General features: G+C 39.2%; 1 pseudogene; it reads left to right on the top strand.

The window, feature by feature from the left end:
- The window catches only part of LOC112133037 (RNA-binding motif protein, X chromosome-like), an 89,480-nt pseudogene extending 78,635 nt beyond the window's left edge, over positions 1–10,845 (top strand).
- Positions 10,846–19,436: the final 8,591 nt, after the last annotated feature.

Raw genomic sequence — 19,436 nt, 5'->3', positions numbered from 1 at the left:
CTGGATTGCCTCTTCAGGACATGCTACATGGATGGAGAGAAGATTCCTTGGGGAGATTTGATGTGTGCATAACCAGTCCTTCCAGCACTGGAGAAAGGAGGAGGCCTGCACAGGTTGTACACGATTCTTTCCACCTGGAAACTTGAAACATGTGCCCTGGAGTTGAGGATGCTTGGTTTAATGATACTGACCTACAATTGAGAAGACAAAAAGGGCGAGACATACCTTCTCGCAAGGCGAGGATGCATGAGTTTTCCTGTGAAGCAAGTGAGACCATTGGAGCTTGGTATAGGGGAGTAGACTCTTGGGGCCAACTTAAAAGTCACCCGGCTGACGGGCGTGGTGGCTCACGCCTGTAATCCCAGCACTTTGGGAGTCCGAAGCGGGCAGATCACGAGGTCAGAAGATTGAGACCACGGTGAAATCCCGTCTCTACTGAAAATACGAAAAATTAGCCGGGTGCGATGGCGGGCACCTGTAGTCCCAGCTACTCGGGAGGCAGAGGTAGGAGAATGGCATGAACCTGGAAGGCGGAGCTTGCAGTGAGCCGAGGTCGCGCCACTGCACTCCAGCCTGGGTGACAGAGCGAGACTCCGTCTCAGAAAAAAAAAAAAAAGTCATCCGACTGAGAGGGCTCTTTGAATGGCGATGGAACCCCAGTAGAGAGAGACTGGGGTGGACTGCCAAATGCCCGGGAGATTAAAGTTGAGGTAATTAATGACCAGCCAGAGAAAAACGACCCCTTCCTTTAAAAAATGTAAACTTCTGAGAAAACTTCCAAAGCACTCTGCTGGGGAAAGTACCAGCTCTAATCAGCTCCCAAGCTCAGAGTGCTCCCATAATATCCACTTCTCCCGGGGCAGGCTTTGGAAGGGTCGGGAATGCTGACAAGGATGCTAGCAGAGGAAGTAAAGCTAGTTGGTGAGAAGGAGGGAGAGCAAAAGCTGACCCTTCACATCCCCTCTCATCCCAGCCAATGCACAAAGCCTTCCAGGTATAAATAGTTTCAAGCTGGGATGGAGGAAAATCTCTACATTAGCTAAAAGTTGGAAATTCTAGTGATTTAACGCTACTCTATGTTTTAATTATTCAAATATAACTTATTGGGATAGAAGATGATTGGAGTAATCTTGAAAATTATGGAAAAGTTATAGGATCAGTCCAATATTTAATCCAAGCAAGAAACGAGATCTTAAAATGGGTTTAAAGGGACTCTTGTGAGTGTGTGTGTGTGTGTGTGTGTGTGTGTGTGTGTGTGGTCGAGGAAGAGGAAGTGCACCTATTGAGTTCAGCCTGTTTAATAACAGCTGGAATTTGCAAAATGTCTACTACATGCTTGGTACTGTTCTGTTACATGTGGTAAGTCATTTAATGCTCACAGAAAATCTGTGAAACAGGCATTGTAATTACCCTCATTTTATAGATGATGAAATTGAGACTGAAAGGTTAAATAATTTGCCAAGGCCAGACACTTAATAAGTGGAGAATCTGAGGTTTAAACTTAGGAGTATATAGCTCAGGAGTTCATGCTCCTAATCACACTATGCTTTGCTTATTATCTGAGAAAATGGCAACAAAAAGATGTCGTGGGACTCACAGAAAAGGGACTTTTGAATGAGCAAGTTAGAACAATGGTCTAGAAGCAGCAATTGGAGGATCCAAGTACCAGCAATTTGGATCTCCAACTGGAACTTGGGTTCAAAATTATTCTGGGGCTGCAGTGGGTTTTCACTCCCAGGGAGCTCTCAGTTGACCTGGCATGGTGGGCTACCACTTCCGAATAATAGAGAAGACATTCTTAAATGTGGGCCCATTTAGGGTTTTTCGTTTTAAACATCACCTGATCTGTTTTGTCATTGTGGTTTTAAATTATTTTGTTTCTGCTCCGGCCCCACTATCTGGGTAACTTTCTTTCCTGAGTCAGCAAGGGGCTAATGTAAAAGCCATCATAATTATTTAATCATGATCCCCTTTTACCTCCAAAATGACACTGCATTGAACTGAAAAGCTTTTCTGAGTAAGTATCTACTAAATACCATATTTCATTTATAATGCTCACCTTTGTATGCAACGAATATAGACATCACAGCTCCAGAATGGGCTCAAAACCATTTTACTGATTAGTTATTCTGATAAAGACTTGATTCCCATAATAAATTGGACATAAAGGATAATACATTCATGAAAAAAGTGGGTAGATACATTTTTGCAGTTTAATTTTCCAATTTTGAAAGTCAGAGAATACAAAGTAAGTTTTCATGAACTGTATTACCTTCTCATGCTTTTTACATTCCTAAAATATAGTGGAAGTTATTTTATTGCATGAATGCAAAATTAATGTCAAAATAATGAGGTTGCATTGAGGCTTACAGCAGGAAAACTAAGGAACTCAAATGATTTTTTCCTATCCTGTTCATTCTGGCCATAGCACTTAAAGTGCTCCATACCCTCCTGCCAGTCAGCTGTGAGAAAAAGGTGGCTGGAAATAGTGAAGAATCAGAGAAAAAAGGTAAGATTGTGAAGTCCAGTTAAAGTTACCTAGGAGTGGCCTGAGTTCCCCTCCTCTCTCACTGTCACCTTTACCTTCCAACTTGGAGTTAATTGCTTAAAAGAATAAAATTTGGATAGGTTCAATAGGAAATTCAAGATTTTCTAAATTAATTTTTAAAATTATATTAATATTTGCATGTAGTTAAAATGCAAATGATATAAAACCTAGTATAACAGTCTAAATTGGGTCAAAAAATTCAATTGGGTAGAATATAGAGTTGCAGTATTGTAAACTTAACATAATTGGTGTGAGTCTAGTTCAGAGCATGGGAACCCATCACCAATTCCTTCAGTTACACTGAAATTCATAATATTGTGAGGTGTGTGGTCAACAGGTTTTCTTGAAGTTCTAAATGTCATGATTAAAAGTAGAAATTTCCCTCTCACCTTTTCATACTTCCCATCCATAATCTGCTTCAATATTTTGAACTCTTCCTACTGGTATTGACATTTTTAGATAATAATTCAGATAATTCTAATAGATGTATAGGTATCTGCAAGAGAGGCATTTAATTTTAATTAATGGCATAATGCATAGATAATTTGTATTTTTAGATAATATTTTGGAATAACTAAAGAGAGTTATATGGTTGTGATATCTGAATATTATTTACTGAAGTTAAGTAATATACTATAATAATGTTTTTTTCTTGTATAATTTTTAATTAAATTTACTTATATGTTTATCCTCAAGTCTTTCCATACACACCATCAGATCTTTCATATATCAATTTATTTTCTAAATGCTCAAATATATCAGAATATCATCTACCTATAATGTAAATTTAAGCTTACCTTTAGTGGCAATTAATTAATATTAGATTTGCTGTACTCTGTTGTTATAACTACTCCCCCGCCAACAAAATGAGTCAGAAAGCAGCAGGCACTAGTCAGTTTTAGAGTTTTATTCAATTAAATGACTGGGAAAAGTTCATTGCTTAATGTGTATTTTAACTACCTTAGACTATTGTTTTAATTTTTGAAATTAGAATAAAAATAAAATTTTACTCTTGAAAGAGACTTCATTCATTCACTTATTTATTTTTTTAACAGATGTATTCAACAGATTTGTGTGTGTGTGTGGGTAACCTGTTTTTATTTTTTTTTTTTTATTTTTTCCAACAGATTTTTTAAACACTTATTCAACAGCTTTTGATCTACCAAAATGGCAGTTTTATGTGATTCAAATTAATGCTGTGAGTCTGGCACTCTGCTAGGCACTTGGTCATAACAGTCTTATTCAGTCTCTCACTTTACATAGGGGAAGGAAAAACAAAGCTATCTATTGATAAAGATTATTTATTTTAAGAACAATAAAGAGTAATGCATTTCTAAGAGCTAAACAAAAATATGATTGTTAGTACACGCATTAGAGGTTTACTTTCTGCAGCTTTATGGTTCCAAAGGCATTTCCTGATACTTTACCGTTCTAAATTTGAGCATGTTGTTGAAGTTCTATGTGATAGGTACTTAAAAGATGAAAAAAAAAAAACTCCCTAAAGTATAAACAAATGAAAACATTATAAAGTGGGAGAGTCTGAAATCATGCCTATTTATTTGCATGTTAACGTGGAAAAGTCTTTAGCCTCCTGGGTAAATATTCATTATCTTAATTGGCTCCTGGCTAGTTAGGTCTTCAGGAGGATAAAAAAATAGCCTGTGGGTTAAATATATTTGCTGGAAAGTAAGAACTTTTAAATGAAATGAAATGTTGAATGAAAGCAACATCTGAATTTCACTCTGAAACAGAAAACCTAATACAGTAGTAATGATTTAGTCATGCTGCTTTTTCCAGGAATGATCGATAAAAGAGGGGAAGTCAAGTCCTACCTTGAGCCCTGGAATTCAATAAAAAATAAAGCATAAGAGCTGAAAAAGAAATCAGAACTGTATTATTTGGAAGCACAGATTGGTAAGAGAAAGTCCAAACAGAGGAGTGTGAAGAGGAATGGAAAGAAACAAAACTGTTCCATTAAAAAGGTGTTTAAGGGGCTTATTCTCCCTCAGTGTGCATGCGTATAAATTCCATTAGTGTTAATAGGACCGAAATGCATGACTCAAGAGGAGAATAGAGTGACTTGTGTACATATGGTTACATGAAGTCTAGGAAAAGTCTATTAAAAATGACAAAGGGTAGTTTAGGAGTCTAATAGACTTACAGCTATCTGCAAGAGAGGCATTTAATTTTAATTAATGGCATAATGCATTTTTCTTTTACTAAGGCCCCCCCCAAAAAAAACCCATGAAAATGACAAAGGGAAAATAATTTTAAATAACCCCAAACTTAGCTCTCAAAATCATGGCTTAATGCTAAGATATATATTCTTGCACTCCAGGTGGTAAAATTGATCCCTTGTGCAAGGTTTATAATTTACATTCAAATTGGAATACTGAGTTGTAGAGAGAATTCAGCTCATTATTCTCAGCCTTCACTGTGTGTGTGTGTGTGTGTGTGTTTGTGTATGTGTGTGTGAGAGAGAGAGAGAGAGACAGAGAGAGAGAGAGAGTGAGAATGACAGAGACAGAGAGGTTGATTTCCATAGAAACTAAACTCTAGTCTTTGGTTATTTACAAAAGGGAGCATAATCAAGCCAGATTTTTAAAAATACATAATAGTGCACAAAGTAATAGATGGAAATCTCTTAATTGAGGGAGAAATCTGTTTCTGGGAGAATAATTTGAGATTTCTTTGCGTAGTTAATATAGTTTCAAGTAAAGAATAGGGTTCTTTATCCAAAAGAGATAGAAAACTAAGGATATCTTTTCTTTATAGAGAAAAGCTGGGGGTTACAAATAAATAAATTTAAATAATATTTATTACTTATTTCTTCTTTTTTTTTTTTTTTTTTGAGACAGAGTCTCACTCTCTTTCCCAGTCTGGAGTGCAGTGGAGCAATCTTGGCTCACTGCAAGCTCCACCTCCCAGGTTCACGCCATTCTCCTGCCTCAGCCTCCTGAGTAGCTGGGACTACAGGTGCCTGCCACCACGCCTGGCTAATTTTTTGTATTTTTAGTACAGACGGGGTTTCACCGTGTTAGCCAGGATGGTCTCAATCTCCTGACCTCGTGATCCACCCGCCTCGGCCTCCCAAAGTGCTGGGATTACAGTTGTGAGCCAACCCACCCGGCCTATTATTTATTTTTTATAAGCCATAAGAACATTGAAACAGGAACGTTATAATCCTCCACTTTTTTCTTCATAATTCTATGTGTATTAAATAGGTGCTCAAACACTTACATAAAAAAGAATGTGTGAACATGGGGGTGGGTTTGAAGAAAATGCAATGTCTTACCTGAAGTGCTTTCTTTGAAGTGTCTTATCTATCCTCTGCATTTGGAAAAAGTTGAATTTAGCACTGAGAAATGCTTTAGCGGGAAATTGAATGCCTAAGAATTCATATGATCTCTTTTCTAGTAAAAGGAACTACATTTAGGAAGAAGAACGTGAGTGAATTCTCTTTTGGGTAAATTTAATAAGAAGCAGATCTTAGAGGGACTCAATATCATACACTTGCATTACACTTTAATCTTCACTCTATCATGTTTCCAATATTATGGCACCGAAGTCATACTTCTTGCTGTGAAGAAGTAAGTCTCTAATATTGCTATCTTATTCCCATTCACTTTGTTTTTAGTCATTTTAAAAGGTTCTTTATATTTTAGGATCTAATATAGCATGATCTTTTTTGAAATAAAAGGTGTATAAAATTTGTACTTTTCACCTACTAGCACCAGGGGTTTGTGTGTATGTGTGTGTGTTTGTGTGTGTGTGTCTGTGACTACATATCTATGATTGTTACTATCAGATAGCTCCAAGTTAAGAAAAGTTAACTATGAGAAGTCTAAGAAGACTATACAGTGTGTAGTGCCATTTCTTTACTGATGATAGTGCATATCAGGTAGTACCAGAGGGGTGAATTTAAGTTTAATGTAAATACTTATTAGCACAGGGAATGTAGGGATAGAAGGTGGGGATGGGAAGCCAAAAACTGTCTCAATACAGTGGGAGGCAGGTGAGCTGTATAGCATAAATGAGGAAATTTATTATGAGGAATTGTACTTATTTGCCCTTACTTTTAATGGCAGAAACCGCAATTACTTTTGCACCAACCTAATAAAAGGGCTCTGCAATACCAAGCATGGTAGGTACATTGTTGCAACCACTTTGAAAAACTGGGTGGCAGTATCTATTAAAGTTGAACATTTGCAAATCATATGAACCAGCCATCTCACTTATCGGTACATAAGCAACAGAAATGTTTAGATATTTGCCAAAAGACTCAGGCAAGTGTGTTATAACAACATTTCTAATAACCAAAAAACTAGACTCAACCCAAATACTCATTAATAATAAGATGGGTAAATAAACTGTGTTATATCAAGTAAAGAAATACATATAGTAACAGAAATAATAAAAGAACTATAGCCATCTGCAAAAATATGAATGAATCTCACAAACATAGTATTGAGCAAAAAAGTCAGATAAAGACAAGTCAGTATTGTTTAATTTTATTTATGGAAGGTTAATAAGAAGCAGATCAAATTAAACTAGTAGGTCTCCAATAGGAAAAAGGAGAGGGATTGCAACTGTTTCTTAATCTGGGTACAGGTTACACAGGAGTGTTCATTTTGTAAAAAGCTATAAAGCTGTACACTTACATTTTGTGCAGTTTTCTGTTTTTGTATGTGTGTTAACCTTCAATAAAAAATTTACCCTACTTCTCAAATAAGTATAGATTTTGTAGATTCTTGAATGCTACCTATAGGGGCAGAACTTTAGGAAGACAAGGTGATGCAGAGCTTTAAATAGGAAGAAAAACTGGGGGAAGTGTGCAGCCGATGCCTCCAATCTGAAATCACTTAATCACTTGGAGGGATAGAATTTGTATTTGGGTAAAACCTTCGGTCATGATAAATCACAATATAGATTGATATTCAAAAGATCTGAGGAGACTTAAGCTTGAGTCAGATAGACACAAATAAGCATCTGGTAATTTGTCTGATAATGGATATCAAATAAGACCAAAGGCAGGGACAGGCTGGAATGCCAGAGTTTAAAAACTAAACTTTTGAGGTAGGAGCAGTTTGTCACACAGTAGCTTGGAATGGTCTGCCAAACTCTGCTTGGGTTTAAATGACTCTTGTCCAGGAGTGAGAGTGTGGCAACTTTATATGGGTTATAATTATATAAAAGGCTAGAGAAAAAACTACATGATGTAATATTTTATTTATAAGTCATTTACTCATATATAGTCATGTCCTGTATGTGAAAATCTCATTTTTCAAACTATGCTGTGACTTCTACATGTAAAACATGGTGTAACAAATACACCAGCTTTTATTTACTCATTTAATTCTTAGTCTCCCATCAATGTAGGGTTATAATTAAGATTGACAAAGACCCAAAATAAAATTCTTACTGATTTATGGATTCTTCGTGTCTTAGTCCATTCAGGCTGCTATGACAAAAATACCATAGGCTGGGTGGCTTAAACAGCATTTATTTCTCACAGTTCTGAAGGCTGAGGAGTTCTAGATCAAGATGCTGGCAGATTCGGTGTCTGGTAAGGGCCTGCTTCCTGGTTCATAGACTGCTGTCTTCTCCCTGTGTCCTCACATGGTGGAAGGGGCAAGGGAGCTCTCTGAGGTCTCTCTTATAAGGGCACTAATCCCATTCACGAGGGCTGCATCCTCATGGTCCAATCACCTCCCAAAGGCCCCATTGTCTATTATCATTGCATTGGGGGCTAGGATTTCAACATACATATTTTGAAGAGCTACAAATATTCAATCCATAACACTACATAAAGAGAAGCAATAATAAAAGCTAACAACTATGCAGTAGTTGCTACATACCAGGCACTGTTCTCAATACTTTACACATATTATTTAATCATCACGGCTACTATGAAACTTAGAGGAAAAGGCACACAGTAGTAAAGGACAGAGCCAGCTTTCAAGGCCAGGTTAGTCTGACTTCAATCTTTCTGCTGTGTTATTCTGTCAACTATATTTAGCCATCAGGCATAAAAAAGGTTTGAAATCTCAATGAACATACCTGTAGGTTTCCCTTAGTTCAGCCCTCAGCAAAAAGAGGTTACCCTTACACCCTACCAGGCCTCTTTTCAATTATGAGAGCTGGAGCATATCCACAGAGAGTAGGCAGAGGTAGATGGGTAGGGCAGTGGGAGATTTTTCACTCCAGGAAAGACTAGGTGACCAGCTGGCAAAGACAATATAGTACACAGCTCTCACACACTTGAATAGTGCCCGTTACGGTAAGATTCTTTCTCCGTGCTGCCAGGTTTCAGCTCTTCCCACTCCTGAAAGGTAAGCTTGTTTCCCCTTTTATCATTCTTGGTGCAAGCTCCAGTAGCTTAATTTATTTCCCCAGTAGTCCATAAAAATAGAGCCCAAAGTTTTCCTCTTTTTGGGAGAACAAAGAGGGCTGGGGCTGAGTCTTTTTTTTTTTTTTTTTTTTTTTTTTTGAGACAGAGTCTAGCTCTGTCTCTCAGGCTATAGTGCAATGGCGTGGTCTTGGCTCACTGCAAGCTCCGCCTCCCAGGTTCAAATGATTCTTCTGTCTCAGCCTCCCAAGTAGCTGGGACTACAGGCTCCCGCCACCAGGCTGGGCTAATTTTTTTATTTTTAGTAGAGAGGGGATTTCTCCATATTGGCCACACTGGTCTCCAACTCCTGACCTCGTGATCTGCCCACCTTGGCCTCCCAAAGTGTTGGGATTACAGGTGTGAGCCACTGCGCCTGGCCGAGGGGTGAGTTTTTAAATATAATTTCTTCTTCTCTACTTTTCAGGAAAGAGTTTAACAATTCACGGTTGCACAGTAGTGCTAGCGGCTTTGCGGTTTGGTCCTCAGACCCGGCAGCCGCCACTGGTGATAAGCTGCTAGGAAGCCCCTGTCGGCGAGCTTGTTGGAGCTTGAACCCACTGTCACCCCTCTGACTCACGGGCAAAAAAAAAAAAAAAAAGTTGAAGCAGATCGTCCAGGAAAGTTCTTCATTGGTGGACTTAATAAGGAAACAAATAAGAAAGCTCTTGAAGCAGTATTTGGCAAATATGGACGAATAATGGAAGCACTCTTGATGAAAGACAGTGAAACCAACAAATCAAGAGGATTTGCTTTTGTCACCTTTGAAAACCCAGCAGACGCTAAGGATGCAGCCAGAGACATGAATGGAAAGTCATTAGATGAAAAGCCATCAAGGTGGAACAAGCCACCAAACCATCATTTGAAAGTGGTAGACGTGGACTGCCTCCACCTCCAAGAAGTAGAGGCCCTCCAAAAGGTCTTAGAGGAGGAAGTGGAGGAAACAGGGGACCTCCCTCATGGAGAAGACACATGGATGATGGTGGATAGTCCATGAATTTTAACATAAGTTCTTTCAGGGGACCACTCCCAGTAAAAAGAGGACCACCACCAAGAAGTGGGGGTCCTCCTCCTAAAAGATCTGCACCTTCAGGACCAGTTCACAGCAGCTGTGGAATGGGAGGAAGAGCTCCTGTGTCACGTGGAAGAGATAGTTAGGGAGGTCCACCTGGAAGGGAACAGCTGCCCTCTCATAGAGATGTTTATTTGCCCTCAAGAGATGATGGGTATTCTACAAAAGACAGCTCTTCAAGCAGAGATTACCCAAGTTCTCGTGATACAAGAGGTTATGCACCACCACCACGAGACTGTACTTACCGTGATTACGGTCATTTCAGTTCATGTGATGACTATCCATGAAGAGGCTATAGCGATAGAGATGGATATAGTCGTGATCATGACTATTCAGATCATCCAACTGGAGGTTCCTACAGAGATTCATATGAAAGTTATGGTAACTCACGTAGTGCTCCATCTACAGCAGGCCCTCCCCCCATCTTATGGTGGAAGCGATGATTATAGCAGTTCACGTGACAGATATGGTGGAAGTCAAGACAGTTACTCAAGCAGCCGAAGTCATCTCTAATCAAGTGGTCGTGGTCGGGTTGGCAGACAAGAAAGAGGGCTTCCCCCTTCTATGGAAATCCTCCACGTGATTCCTACAGCAATTCAGGCCGTGGAGCACCAAGAGGTGGTGGCAGTGGAGGAAGCCGATCTGATAGAGGGGGAGGCAGAAGCAGATACTAGAAACAAACAAAACTTTAGACCAAAATCCCAGTTCAAAGAAACAAACAAAAAGTGCAAACTATTCTACCCAAGGACTACTCAAAGGAAAAATCGTGTTACCTTTTTAAAATTCCCTGTTAAGTTCCCCTCCATAATTTTTATGTTCTTGTGAGGAAAAAAGTAAAACATGTTTAATTTTTTTTGACCTCTTTTATTTTTATTTTTTTAAATTATACTTTAAGTTCTAGGGTACACGTGCACAACCTGCAGGTTTGTTACATAGGTATGCATGTGCCATGTTGGTTTGCTGCACCCATTAACTCGTCATTTACATTAGGTATTTCTCCTAATGCTATCCCTCCCCTTGCCCTCCACCCCCGAAAGGCCCTGGGGTGTGATGTTCCCTGCTCTGTGTCTAAGTGTTCTCATTGTTCAATTCCCACTTATGAGTGAGAACATGCGGTGTTCGGTTTTCTGCCCTTGTGATAGTTTGCTCAGAATGATGGTTTCCAGCTACGTCCATGTCCCTGCAAAGGACATGAACTCATCCTTTTTTATGGCTGCATAGTATTCCATGGTGTATATGTGCCACATTTTCTTAATCCAGTCTATCACTGATGGACATTTGGGTTGGTTCCAAGTCTTTGCTATTGTGAATAGTGCCACAATAAACATACGTGTGCACGTGTCTTTATAGTAGCATGATTTATAATCCTTTGTGTATATACCCAATAATGGGGTCATTGGGTCAAATGATATTTCTAGTTCTAGATCCTAGAGGAATTGCCACACTATCTTCCACAATGGTTGAACTAGTTTACACTCCCAACAACAGTGTAAAAGCGTTCCTATTTCTCTACATCCTCTCCAGCACCTGTTGTTTCCTGACTTTTTAATGATTGCCATTCTAACTGGTGTGAGATGGTATCTCATTGTGGTTTTGATTTGCATTTCTCTGATGACCAGTGATGATGAGCATTTTTTCATGTGTCTGTTGGGTGCATAAATGTCTTCTTTTGAGAAGTGTCTGTTCATATCCTTTGCCCACTTTTTGATGGGGTCGTTTGTTTTTTTCCTGTAAATTTGTTTAAGTTCTTTGTATGTTCTGGATATTAGCCCTTTGTCAGATGGATAGATTGCAAAAATTTTCTCCCATTCTGTAGGTTGCCTGTTCACTCTAATGGTAGTTTTTTTTTTTTTTTTTGCTGTGCAGAAGCTCTTTAGTTTAATTAGATCCCCTTTGTCAATTTTGGCTTTTGTTGCCATTGCTTTTGGTGTTTTAGACATGAAGTCCTTGCCCATGCCTATGTCCTGAATGGTATTGCCTAGGTTTTCTTCTAGGGTTTTTATGGTTTTGGGTCTAACATTTAAGTCTTTAATCCATCTTGAATTAATTTTTCTGTAAGGTGTAAGGAAGGGATCCAGTTTCAGCTTTCTACATATGGCTAGCCAGTTTTCCCAGCACCATTTATTAAATAGGGAATCCTTTCCCCATTGCTTCTTTTTGTCAGGTTTGTCAAAGATCAGATGGTTGTAGATGTGTGGTGTTATTTCTGAGACCTCTGTTCTGTTCCATTGGTCTATATATCTGTTTTGGTACCAGTACCATGCTGTTTTGGTTACTGTAGTCTTGTAGTGTAGTTTGAAGTCAGGTAGCATGATGCCTCCAGCTTTGTTGTTTTGGCTTAGGATTGTCTTGGCTATATGAGCTCTTTTTTGGTTCCATAGGAACTTTAATGTAGTTTTTTCCAATTCTGTGAAGAAAGTCATTGGTAGCTTGATGGGGTTGGCATTGAATCTATAAATTACCTTGGGCAGTATGGCCATTTTCACAATATTGATTCTTCCTATCCATGAGCATGGAATGTTCTTCCATTTGTTTGTGTCCTCTTTTATTTCGTTGAGCAGTAGTTTGCAGTTCTTCTTGAAGAGGTCCTTCACATCTCTTGTAAGTTGGATTCCTAGGTATTTTATTCTCTTTGTAGCAATTGCAATTGTGAATGGGTGTTTACTCATGATTTGGTTCTCTGTTTGTCTATTATTGGTGTATAAGAATGCTTGTGGTTTTTGCACATTGATTTTGTATCCTGATACTTTGCTGAAGTTGCAAATCAGTTTAAGGAGATTTTGGGCTGAGACGATGGGGTTTTCTAAATATACAATCATGTCATCTGCAAACAGGGACAATTTGACTTCCTCTTTTCCTAATTGAATACACTTTATTTCTTTCTCTTGCCTGATTGCCCTGGTCAGAACTTCCAACACTCTGTTGAATAGGAGTGGTGAGAGAGGGCATCCCTGTCTTATGCCAGTTTTCAAAGGGAATGCTTCCAGTTTTTGCCCATTCAGTATGATATTGGCTGTGGGTTTGTCATAAATAGCTTTTATTAACTTGAGATATATTCCATCAATACCTCATTTATTGAGAGTTTTTAGTATGAAGTGCTGTTGAATTATGTCGAAGGCCTTTTCTGTGTCTATTGAGATAATCATGTGGTTTTTGTCATTGGTTCTGTTTATGTGATAGATTACATTTATTGATTTGTGTATGTTGAACCAGTCTTGCATCCCAGGGATGAAGCTGACTTGATCATGGTGGATAAGCTTTTTGAGGTGATGCTGGATTCAGTTTGCCAGTATTTTATTGAGGATTTTCACATTGATGTTCATCGAGGATATTGGTCTAAAATTCTCTTTTTTTCTCGTGTCTCTGCCAGGCTTTGGTATCAGGATGATGCTGGCCTCATGAAATGAGTTAGGGAGGATTCCCTCTTTTTCTATTGATTGGAAAATTTCAGAAGGAATGGTACCAGCTCCTCTTTATACCTCTGGTAGAATTCGGCTGTGAATCCTTCTTTTCCTGGACTTTTTTTGGTTGGTAGGCTGTTAATTATTGCCTCAATTTCAGAACCTGTTATTGGTCTATTCAGGGATTCAACTTCTTCCTGGTTTAGTCTTCGGAGGGTGTATGTGTCCAGGAATTTATCCCTTTCTTCTAGATTTTCTAGTGTATTTGCGTAGAGGTGTTTATACTATTCTCTGATGGTAGTTTTTATTTCTGTGGGATTGGTGATGATATCCCCTTTATCATTTTTTATTGCGTCTCTTTGATTCTTATCTCTTTTCTGCTTTGTTAGTCTTGCTAGCAATCTATCAATTTTGTTGATCTTTTCAAAAAAACCAGCTCCTGGATTCATTGATTTTTTGAAGGGTTTTTTTGTGTTTCTATCTCCTTCAGTTCTGCTCTGATCTTAGTTATTTCTTGCCTTCTGCTAGCTTTTGAATGTTTTTGCTCTTGTTTCTCTAGTTCTTTTAACTGTTATGTTAGGGTGTCAATTTTAGATCTTTCCTGCTTTCTCTTGTGGGCATTTAGTGCTATAAATTTCCCTCTACACACTGCTTTAAATGTGTCCCAGAGATTCTGGTATGTTGTGTCTTTGTTCTCATTGGTTTCAAAGAACATCTTTATTTCTGGCTTAATTTTGTTATTTACCCAGTAGTCATTCAGGAGCAGGTTGTTCAGTTTCCAAGTTGTGTGGTTTTGAGTGAGTTTCTTAATCTTGAGTACTAATTTGATTGCACTGTGGTCTGAGAGACAGTTTGTTGTGATTTCTGTTGTTTTACATTTGCTGAGGAGTGCCTTACTTCCAACTATGTGATCAGTTTTGGAATAAGTGCGATGTAGTGCTGAGAAGAATGTATATTCTGTTGATTTGGGGTGGAGAGTTCAGTAGATGTCTATTAGGTCTGCTTGGTGCAGAATTGAGTGCAAGTCCTGGATATTCTTGTTAACATTGTGTCTCATTGATCTGTCTAATATTGACAGTGGGGTGTTAAAGTCTCCCATTACTATTGTGTGGGAGTCTAAGTCTCTTTGTAGGTCTCTAAGGACTTGCTTTATGAATCTGGGTGCTCCTATATTGGTTGCATATATAGGATAGTTAGCTCTTCTTGAATTGATCCCTTTACCATTATATAATGGCCTTCTTTGCCTTTTTTGATTTTTATTGGTTTAAATCTGTTTTATCAGAGACTAGGATTGCAACCTCTGCTTTTTTCTGCTTTCCATTTTCTTGGTAGATCTTCCTCCATCCCTTTATTTTGAGCCTGTGTGTGTCTCTGCACGTGAGATGGGTCTCCTGAATATAGCACACTGATGTGTCTTGACTCTTTATCCAACTTGCCAGTTTGTGTCTTAACTGGGGCATTTAGCCCATTTACATTTAAGATTAATATTGTTATGTGTGAATTTGATCTTGTCATTATGATGTTAGCTGGTTTTTTTGCCCGTTAGTTGATGCAGTTTCTTCCTAGCATGGATGATCTTTACAATTTGGCATGTTTTTGCAGTGGCTGATACTGGTTGTTCCCTTCCATGTTTACTGCTTCCTTCAGGAGCTCTTGTAAGGCAGGCCTGGTAGTGACAAAATCTTTCAGCATTTGCTTGTCTGTAAAGGATTTTATTTATTCTTCACTTATGAAGATTAGTTTGGCTGGATATTAAATTCTGGGTTGAAAATTCTTTTCTTTAAAAACGTTGAATATTGGCCCCCACTCTCTTCTGGCTCATAGAGTTTCTGCCGAGAGATCCGCTGTTAGCCTGACGGGCTTCCCTTTGTGGTAACCTGACCTTTCTCTCTGGCTGTCCTTAACATTTTTTTCCTTCATTTCAACCTTGGTGAATCTGACAGTTATGTATCTTGGGGTCACTCTTCTCAAGGAGTATCTTTGTGGTGTTCTCTCTATTTCCTGAATTTGAATGTTGGACTGCTTTGCTAGGTTGGGGAAGTTCTCCTGGATAATGTCCTGAAGAGTGTTTTCCAACTTGGTTCCATTCTCTCCATCACTTTCAGGTACACCAATCAAATGTAGATTTGGTCTTTTCCCATAGTCTTATATTTATTGGAGGCTTTGTTTGTTTCTTTTTACTGTTTTCTCTCTAAACTTCTCTTCTCACTTTATTGCATTAATTTGGTCTTCAATCACTGATACCCTTTCTTCTACTTGATCAAATTGGCTATTGAAGCTTGTGCATGCATCACGTAGTTCTTGTGCCATTCTAACTCGTTCTAGTTTGCCATTTGTCTAATCTTTTTTCAACATTTTTAGCTTCCCTGCGATGGGTTCAAACATCCTCCTTTAGCTCAGATAAGTTTGTTATTACCGACCTTCTGAAACCTACTTCTGTCAGCTCATCAAAGTCATTCTCCATCCAGCTTTGTTCCGCTGCTGGCAAGGAGCTGTGATCCTTTGGAGGAGAAGAGGTGCTCTGGTTTTTAGAATTTTAGAATTTTCAGCTTTTCTCCTCTGGCTTCTCCCCAACTTTCTGGTTTTACCTACATTTGGTCTTTGATGTTGGTGACCTACAGATGGGGTTTTGGTGTGGATGTCCTTTTTGTTGATGTTGATGCTATTGCTTTCTCTTTGTTAGTTTTCCTTCTAACAGCCAGATCCTTCAGCTGTAGGTCTGTTGGAGTTTGCTGGAGGTCCACTTCAGACCCTGTTTGCCTGGGTATCACCAGTGGAGGCTGCAGAACAGCAAATATTGCAGAACAGCAAATATTGCTGCCTGATCCTTCCTCTGGAAGCTTCATCCCAGAATGGCACCTGCCTGTATGACGAGTCAGTCTACCCCTACTGGGATGTGTCTCCCAGTTAGGCTACACGGGGGTCAGGGACCCACTTAAGAAGGCAGTCTGTCCGTTCTCCGAGCTCAAACACTGTGCCGGGAGAACTACTGCTCTTCTCAGAGCTGTCAGACAGGGACATTTAATTCTGCAGAAGTTTCTGCTGCCTTTTGTTCAGCTATGCCCTGCCCCCAGAGGTGGTGACTACAGAGGCAGCCAGACTTGCTGAGATCTGGTGGGCTCCACCCAATTCGAGCTTCCCTGGCCACTTTGTTTACCTACTCAAGCCTCAGCAATGGCAGAAGGCCTTTCCCCAGCCAGGCTGCTGCCTCACAGGTCGATCTCAGACTGCTGTGCTAGCAGTGAGCAAGGCTCTGTGGGTGTGGGACCCGCCCAGCCAGGCACAGGATATAATATCCTGGTGTGCCATTTGCTACGTTGGAAAAGTGCAGTATTTGGGCAGGAGTGTCCCTTTTTTCCATTTTCTGTCTGTCATCACTTTCCTTGGCTAGAAGAGGGAAATCCCCGACCCCTTGAGCTTCCTGGGTGAGGTGATGTCCCACCCTCCTTCAGCTCGCCCTCCATGGGCTGCACCCACTGTCCAATCAGTCCCAATGAGGTGAACCAGGTACCTCAGTTGGAAATGCAGAAATCACCTGCCTTCTGTGTCAATCGTGCTGGGAGCTGCAGACCAGAGCTGTTCCTATTCTGCCATCTTGGAATACAATCCAAAATATGTTTAATTTTATTTGACTTTATGACATTGCTTTTCAGCAAGCAAATATTAAATGTATTAAGACTTGTTGCACTAGTGTTGTAACTTTCCAAGTAAAAGTGTCCCTAAAAGCCACTTCCTATCTGATTTTTCCCAGTAAATGAGGCAAACAATTCTAAGATCTTCCAGAAAACATCTAGCCATGTAAAATGGAGAAATGAATCATTCTGCCTATACAAACAAGCCAGCTATTAGAGGGTGGTTGGAGTATGCTACTCATAAGATTTCAGGGAGTCTTCCAACTGAAATCTCAATGTTCTCAGTATGAAAAACCTGAAACCAGAAACCTATGTAAGGAAAGTGCTATTCACCCAGTAAATCCAAAAAAGCAAATGGATAATGCTGGCCATTTTGCCTTTCTGATATTTCCTTGGGAATCTGCAAGAACCTCCCCCAATAAGACCTTTTAAGTGTGTGTTAAACAACTACAGAATACTAAATAGTTTGGTCAAAAGAAGAAATTCACATTTCATATAGGTTAGGAGTAAGGTAAAGCCACTCATTTTCCTTTTTTTTTTTCTTTTTATTATTATTATTATTATTATTATTATTATTATTATACTTTAGGCTCTATGGTACATGTGCGCAACGTGCAGATAAGTTACATATGTATACATGTGCCATGCTGGTGCGCTGCACCAACCAACTCGTCATCTAGCATTAGGTATATCTCCCAATGCTATCCCTCCCCCCTTCCCCCACCCCACAACAGTCCCTGAAGTGTGATGTTCCCCTTCCTGTGTCCATGTGTTCTCATTGTTCAATTCCCACCTATAAGTGAGAATCTGCAGTGTTTGGTTTTTTGTTCTTGTGATAGTTTACTGAGAATGATGATTTCCAATTTCATCCATGTCCCTACAAAGGATGTGAACTCATCATTTTTTATGGCTGCATAGTATTCCATGGTGTATATGTGCCACATTTTCTTAATCCAGTCTATCATTCTTGGACGTTTGGGTTGGTTCCAAGTCTTTGCTATTGTGAATAATGCCGCAATACACATACGTGTGCATGTGTCTTTATAGCAGCATGATTTATAGTCCTTTGGGTATATACCCAGTAATGGGATGGCAGGGTCGAATGGAATTTCTAGTTCTGGATCCCTGAGGAATCACCACACTGACTTCCACAAGGGTTGAACTAGTTTACAGTCCCATCAACAGTGTAAAAGTGTTCCTATTTCTCCACATCCTCTCCAGCACCTGTTGTTTCCTGACTTTTTAATGATTGCCATTCTAACTGGTGTGAGATGGTATCTCATTGTGGTTTTGATTTGCATTTCTCTGATGGCCAGTGATGGTGAGCATTTTTTCATGTGTTTTTTGGCTGCATAAATGTCTTCTTTTGAGAAGTGTCTGTTCATGTCCTTTGCCCAATTTTTGATGGGGTTGTTTGTTTTTTTCTTGTAAATTTGTTGGAGTTCATTGTAGATTCTGGATATTAGCCCTGTGTCAGATGAGTAGGTTGCAAAAATTTTCTCCCATTTTGTAGGTTGCCTGTTCACTCTGATGGTAGTTTCCTTTGCTGTGCAGAAGCTCTTTAGTTTAATTAGATCCCATTTGTCAATTTTGGCTTTTGTTGCCATTGCTTTTGGTGTTTTAGACAAGAAGTCCTTGCCCATGCCTATGTCCTGAATGGTATTGCCTAGGTTTTCTTCTAGGGTTTTTATGGTTTTAGGTCTAACATTTAAGTCTTTAATCCATCTTGAATTGATTTTTGTATAAGGTGTAAGGAAGGGATCCAGTTTCAGCTTTCTGCATATGGCTAGCCAGTTTTCCCAGCACCATTTATTAAATAGGGAATCCTTTCCCCATTTCTTGTTTTTGTCAGGTTTGTCAAAGATCAGATAGTTGTAGATATGTGGCATTATTTCTGATGGCTCTGTTCTGTTCCATTGATCTATATCTCTGTTTTGGTACCAATACCATGCTGTTTTGGTTACTGTAGCCTTGTAGTATAGTTTGAAGTCAGGTAGCGTGATGCCTCCAGCTTTGTTCTTTTGGCTTAGGATTGACTTGGCGATGCGGGCTCTTTTTTGGTTCCATATGAACTTTAAAGTAGTTTTTTCCAATTCTGTGAAGAAAGTCATTGGTAACTTGATGGGGATGGCATTGAATCTGTAAATTACCTTGGGAAGGATGGCCATTTTCATGATATTGATTCCTCCTACCCATGAGCATGGAATGTTCTTCCATTTGTTTGTATCCTCTTTTATTTCCTTGCGCAGTGGTTTGTAGTTCTCCTTGAAGAGGTCCTTCACATCCCTTGTAAGTTGGATTCCTAGGTATTTTATTCTCTTTGAAGCAATTGTGAATGGGAGTTCACTCATGATTTGGCTCTCTGTTTGTCTGTTATTGATGTATAAGAATGCTT

Source organism: Pongo abelii, chromosome 3 (assembly GCF_028885655.2).
Source record: "Pongo abelii isolate AG06213 chromosome 3, NHGRI_mPonAbe1-v2.0_pri, whole genome shotgun sequence".
Lineage (NCBI taxonomy): Eukaryota > Metazoa > Chordata > Mammalia > Primates > Hominidae > Pongo > Pongo abelii.
The sequence above is the reverse complement of the archived record's forward strand: the minus strand, read 5'-3'. Positions and strand labels throughout refer to the sequence as shown.